Below are 7,367 nucleotides of genomic sequence, written 5' to 3'. Positions count from 1 at the left end.
AACCGTGAGTCATAACAGCAGAGATTGGTAAGAGAAATTGGACGACGCTCTGTGGGCTCTCTGTAGTGCTTACAAAACTCCTATAGGCACTACGCCGTTCAAATTGGTGTACGGAAATGCTTGTCATCTTCCCGTCGAACTCGAGCATAAAGCTTATTGGGCACTTAAAAATTCCATTCATATCTAAAATTCTCGGGAGAAAATAGATTCAAGCAGCTTCACGAGCTAGAAGAATTGAGGATGCAAGCATACGAAAACTCACATCTTTCCAAAGAAAAGATGAAAAGACTTCATGACGCACGAATAAAAGGTGAAAAACATTTTAAAGCAGGAGACCAGGTACTCCTTTATAACTCTCGTCTTGGCTTATTTATTGGAAAGCTAAAATCTAGATGGTCCGGTCCTTTCACGGTTAAGAAAGTTTTTGATTACGGGGCCGTTGTATTTGTCCAAAAGGATGGGCATTTCTTTAAGGTAAATGGTCATAGACTTAAACTTTACTTAGGAGAAGCCGTAGAAACCGCAACGGAGGTACATCACCTCCGTTCCGTGAACTAAGATGTCAAAATCAGGATTCAAGCTATTGACTACGACAAAAATTTAGCATGTTTAGGTTAGATTTTACTGTTTTGTAGGAATAAGTTATATATATATGTGTGTGTGTGTATATATATATATATATATATATATGGTGAGGATTTGAAATTAAGAACTTTGAAAACCATTTTGAGTCACAAAACACTCTTAAAAAATATTAAAAAAAACTATAAAATGAAAAAAAAATGAAAATTTTTAAAAAGTTAAAAAACCAAATATTTTTATTTTTGATCCCGGTTTCATAAGAAAAACATCTAATTATACATATTTGTATATTTGTATTTAATCTCGATTAACATAATGTACACCTATGCACATTATCATTTATCTTAATTGTACATATGTGTATAAAGAATAACATGTATAAATTAAAAATATTTGACATATGTGTATAATTTTTCTAAACCGATATTTTTAAAATTCCTTTTATTTTATTTATTAAACCGGGTTGAAAAATAAAAAAAAATGGTTTTATTTGTTTTATAATTTTTTTGAAAGGAGTTTTTTTTGGTCCAAAATGGTTCTTATATGATCCTGATCCTACATACACACACACTAGTTGGTAACCCACGTGATGCGGTGGCGGTGACAAATTACATCGCAATACTCGCTTTATGTTAGTTTATCAATCTTTCATGATATATTTATATCATACATCGAGTCGTTTTTGTTTTGTAGCATCGTCTATGTTATGACTGGGCCATACAGATCCCAATTACAATGGGTAATTTAGAATTATGGGTCACTAATCCGTTATAAATATGTCTACATGATTTCAAGTGTAATAAGTGTAATTTGAGGAATTATTAGAAGTATAATGTTAGAGCAAAATACCGTTATTAGAATGAATGCACAACTTGTAAGGATAGACACTAATATGGTTTATTATGCGAATTATGTTATTAGGTATATAATTTCACTCATAAACCTGTTACCATAAGATATCAAATTTCGGAGCCAATTCAATTATTTATCTACCAGATTATGCAAATTATTTTATTATGGTATAAACTATACAGTCCAAAGCACACTATGCAAATAATGTTAAGCTGCGTATTACAAATTATCTTATGCAATTTTATACATCCCAACAAGCACATATAAACTACTATAAGTTGATCTACATATTGATGACATGTGAATGGTCAAGTATCTCGCACTTTTATTCATCAAAAAATGGTCAAAATAACATTTTTCTTCATTATTACTCTTATATATCAAATCTAGTATCCATCTTACAATTGCAGTAATTGCTACTATCAATACTGCTCGTGCCTCATTGGCTTCTTTCTGAAAAAAATTAAACAGATTTGGGTTACAATTCATCCAAGATTTTGATTTAATATAACAAAATCCATGTTTCAGATGGATAATCTAAGAAACCCAACATTAGCTAACGAAGCAACTAACTTTATTCACATAAAGTTCATGCAAAAATTAAAAACTAACCATTAAAGTTCATTATAGCTTTTAACAAAACAAAACCTAATAACAAACGCGCGAACAAATTTTGTAAAGTTCCCATCAGGTTTTGGTATCTTAGCATGTTTTGGTATCTTTCTCTAAAAGAATAAAAAGATTTATAAGATTCCACATAAACCATTTAGATTCAATAGCATTACTTGAAGACAATTTTAGATTTTGTATATACAGATTTTTAATAAAAAATTACATCAACTGGAAACAACTTTGATGAAAAAAGCCTAGTGTCACTGCACCTTCACTGGCAAGTGATTTCCAAAGCCTGCAAATCAGCTAAAAATTAATGCTGACATGTGTAAAAACTTGATAGTTAAATCAATTATAGTCTTTATGCAATAATATAACAAAATAAGCACTAATTTTAACCCAATCGACAATTTCTTATGGTAAGCAATATTCTTAACATGTGTTTTATTAATGAAGTAAAAAAAAAAAACAAAGCATATATTAAATTCAAGGCAAAGCAAAATGTTTACAAAAACAGATAAATGTTTACAAAAACAGATAAGTCGTAGACAACAACAATCATCTAGTTCTTCAAAGTATATTACCCTTAGTCATATCTAATACGGTTTGTTGGGTTACACTTTATGGTTTATACTTAATCTATTTGGGCTTGGGTTTTGGCTAACATGTAACACCGAAATCTCTTGCATGTTATATGGGCTTGGGCTTTAGGATGTTTGGCATTATATATACCTTGTAACTAGGTCATTATGGGGGTCGATTATTAGTAGAACAATGGGAGAGGTGTAGGGCTACGTAGCATTTGATTCCATTCATATTTTAATCCTCGTTGAAGGGCTTAATCACCTGACGTTTAATATAACGTGTGTTTTGAAGTCATTCGTGTGTTAATTTGTTTTTGTTCATCATTGTCTTGAATCAATTCGTTGTTAGTTTCCGCCTAACAACGGGTTATTAATATCACACTGAAAGATCCTGTTTTGGGACTTACATTTGGTATCAGAGCCTATAGACCTATTTCAGGCTCGGTGTTGGTGATATCAAGGATTCAATATTGTATTCTTTGTTGATGTTCCTTGAAAATTTTCTAGAAATCAAGTTCTGTTTGTTCTTCGTGTTCATCGGGTTAGTTGGAGATATTTTTGGGATACATTTGAATTTGTATTTGGTTTAAATTCAAATCCCTGAATTCTCGGTATTTGATTTGTTTACCAATTTTACCAAGTCAAGGGTTAAATCGTTATCGGCAACCTTTTTCTGTTCTCAACATAAACTGTATGATCTCGGTAACAAGTCATCATTCTCGGGTATTAAGCAAGGATTCTCAGCCATATTCAATTGTTCTCGACAATTATTGAAAGTTTTTGGCTAAAATACAGGGTTCTCGGGACTTATTGTGTGTTCTCGGCTACCGTGTATTCTGATCAAGGGTTCTTGGTTAAACTACGGTGTTCTCGGGCTTAATCCAGTGTTCTCGGGCTTAACTATTGTGTTCTCTACTTTTGGGTTCTTGGGTCCTAGTATGAATTTGGGCCTCGTTACTTTGGGCCATACCTAATTCGACTTAAAATTTTATTGCACTGTTATTTGGACTTTAAATGGACCAATTAAGTAACACATCATCAAATGCTGCTTTGCATCAAGAGTTGGACTCCATTATGGGAACTTCTACTCGTGTACTGCGTCTACTGTCTCATGAGGGGTTTGCTGAGTGGAAGTTAAGGTTAGAGAAGTATGTGAAGATGAAGGATGCAAAGATTTGGAGAAGCATTGTCCGGGGTCCTCAACCTATCACTTATCAGAGATAAAATAGTGATGAATTTGTTGTAAAGCCAGTCAAAATGTAATGCGACACGGATTTTGAAAAGATTGAAGAGGATGAGAAGGCTTTTGCTACTCTAACAATATCACTTTCACCTGAAATTGCTCAAGTATTTAGAGAGCTACAGTGTGCTAAAGCATTATGGGAAGCTCTTATTGAGGTGTATGAGGGAAACGAGGATATGAGAAGGAGTCGATAGGATCTGTTGAGACAAAAGTTTAATATGTTCAATCATGTTCTGGTATAGTCTTTGGAAACACAGCTTCAAAGATTTGTTACGTTGGTCACTGAAATAAGATCTGCAAACATCAATCTGACTTCAATTGAAACAAATAACAAGCTGGTCAACTTCTCAATGTTTAAGTCCGCTCAAGGTGAATTTACACAACAACCTGCTCCAGAAACTAAGCCTAAAATAGGTGTTGGGTCTTCCAGTCAGTCTCCCACTCAAGTTCCTTATATTTCAAAGGAGACTCAATAAAACATTGCCTTAATGGCAGGTTTCATAAACTGCTACAATGGTTTTCTTGCTGGAGATCTGGTTCAACCAGTCGTAATTGCGGAGTCGGATCAAATCCATCCTAATAATGTGGAGGAAATGGATATCTCTTGGCAAATAGCCATGGCAACGTTTATAGCAAAGAAGTTTACCAAGAGAACATGTAGAAACAACTGGAATTTGCCAGCTAACAAGAAAGTGGAATCCAATAAAGATACTCTAAGGTGTTATAACTTTCACGAGCCGAGTCACATTGCTCGTGAAGACACGAATCCCTCTATGGAGGTAAACAGAGAAAGGGCATTGGTTTTGATAGGTTGTGTTAGAGGAGAAAATGCAGCTATTGCTGGAGAGAATGAACGGGGATTGGTGACTTAGTAGTTTGATTGGAATGACCAGATAGCGGCACTCAACATAAAAAATCAGACTGCTAACCTTGCTCAGATTGATGTTGCTGAAGAAGAGAACGATGCAAAGGAGCAAGTAAAGGATCTTCAGTTTGCTTATTCCATTTCGAGGACTTACAGAAATACCTCGAACGGTGCCACAATCTGTTCGACGTACAACAATGTGTTGCACTACTTCAACAAGTCTGCGCGTGAGATATCCTGCATCTGATGTTCGTATAGCGGTATCCACAACCCCTTTCCGGGCTCTATAGCAAGAAATAATATATTCTGTTAAAGAAAGTCCTTCGCGTAAATTGCTTTGAATGGGCAAATCAATCATTTGCCCTTGGGGATCCGACATTAATCCTCTCATACCTACTAATTGATGTACCTGAGATGCATTTCCTCTGGCTCCCGAAAAAGACATTATATGGACTGGATTAAAAGGATCGGTCATCCGAAAATTAGGATTCATTTCTTGCCGCAAATATTCACTTGTGGCATACCATATCTCGATCGATTGACGTAATTTTTCTACCGCGTGTACATTCCCAGAATGATGGTGTTTTTCCAAAATAAAACTTTGTTGTTCAGCGTCTTGAACTAGCCATCTTTCATGGCGTTTACTTCTCCTAGCTCATATGAGGTAAGTTCTGAATTGTGTTCTCAATCTTGCATTAATAATGTAGCTTTGTATAGAGTTCATAATAGTAATCTGATTAGAGAAATGGAGGGCATAAAACATGTAAATTTCACTCTTAAGAAACTTGAAAAATCTTTTAAAAATAAACTTGAATCACAACAAAAAGATTCTCAAAACTTCAAACAGATTTTAGTTGGAGAAAATTTCCAGGATAAATGCCGAGTTAGATGCTTCTAAGTTGAAGACTACAAATTAAATAACAACTTTGAAAACACTGAATTCAACTTTAAGAAAATCGATGTTTCAAATGCTGTTGTTGAATCTATGATTGAGAAACAGCTAAAATGGAAAGAGAACAAGGGTGAGGGTATTGGGTACAACATGGTTCCTCCTCCATATAATGACAATTACACTGGACTTCCTCTTTCTAAAGAAGAGGAAGCAAGGGAACCGTTCATGCAGTACGGCAAGCCGAATGCAAATGGAAAACTTGGTCATGGTTCAGTTAAACCTACTGAACCAACATTGAGAGTGAACGATACTAATGTATTTGCTTCACGTGCATATGAAGTAATTATAGAGGATTGGACTTATGAGGAGGAAGATTTACTTGCTTTAAATAATAAAGACATTAATTCTAATGTTTCTTTAAATTTTCCTATTTTGGATTTTGTTGCTACTAATGTTTGTGTGGGCTATGTTTTTAAGAGCAAAGACAATTGTGTGATTGATCATTCAAAAAATTTTATATCTTGTGGTGTGGTTTCAAATAAAATTGATAAAAATAAAAGTTTGCATAAACTTTTTTCACCTAAGTTTGCTAAAGAAGAAAGTTCACGTGTTCATAATTGCAATAAATCAAATGTTCAATCCAAAGCGGGGCAAACTAGCTCACTCAACAGGTCAAGACCTGGGGTTGACCACAATGATTTTATATTAAAAAACAAACATATTTTAATTGTGGCATTCCTGGTCACATTGCTAGAAATTGCCCACAACGTCCTTATGTCCCATACTACGGGCATAATAAGAGGAATACGCCTCGAGATACCTTCAATATTTCTAATTTTAATAAGTCCAGGTACTACATGGCAAATCCCTCTAATGTTGATTGGAAACGAAACAAGGCTGAAAGGTTGAACTCCCATCAAACTAATTCTGCCAACGTAATGAAAATCGATTTCGGTCCAGAGACCAAATTTGGCTTCGAGACCAAATTTGGCCTCTAAATCGAAATCGACATGGAAGTCAAAATCTAACATAACTTACATCTGTAAACCTGAGACTAAGACAACCGTTTGTGCTATTAAAACCAAACTACAAATGGTTTCCTAAATCTTCAGTGTCCAAATCACCAAAAGCATCCTGTTCGATCTTAGATAACCAGGAAGACATATCATGACAACTCGTAACATGCATAGATTAATCTGGAGTACCCAACACTACTATGGATTGGGTAGCAAAAACTAATTAATCTCGCACATCGTGCAGGAACAGCTATGGAGGAATATCATCAGACCTTGGTATGTTGATAGTGGCTGTTCCAGGCTCATGACATGAGACATCTCTCAACTACACGACATTCAAATATTTAATGGAGGTTATGATTCCTTTGCGGGAGGAGAAAAAGGGAAGATCACACACAAAGGTACTGTAAGTAATGGTGTTCTTAAATTTTAAAATGTCACTTTTGTTCTAGAGTTACATTCAAAATCGGGTGTTGATCAATAAATCCCAGATGAAGACTCCTTATGAGATTGCTTATGGTCACAAGCCCACTGTAGCACACTTCTGTGCATTTGGATGTCCATGCACTTTACTGAATCTCGAATCAACTCCAAAGTTTGGGGCTAAAGCTGATGATTGCTACTTCGTTGGATATGCTGGTTGCACTGCCTATATGGTTTACAACAAGGAAACGGAGCAGATTGTGGAATATTATGATGTGTGTTGGATAGAGGAAAATGA

Source organism: Bidens hawaiensis, unplaced genomic scaffold, assembly GCF_021521415.1.
Source record: "Bidens hawaiensis isolate Kalapana, Puna unplaced genomic scaffold, B.hawaiensis_p1.1 tig00002825_1, whole genome shotgun sequence".
Taxonomy (NCBI): domain Eukaryota; kingdom Viridiplantae; phylum Streptophyta; class Magnoliopsida; order Asterales; family Asteraceae; genus Bidens; species Bidens hawaiensis.
The sequence above is the reverse complement of the archived record's forward strand: the minus strand, read 5'-3'. Positions refer to the sequence as shown.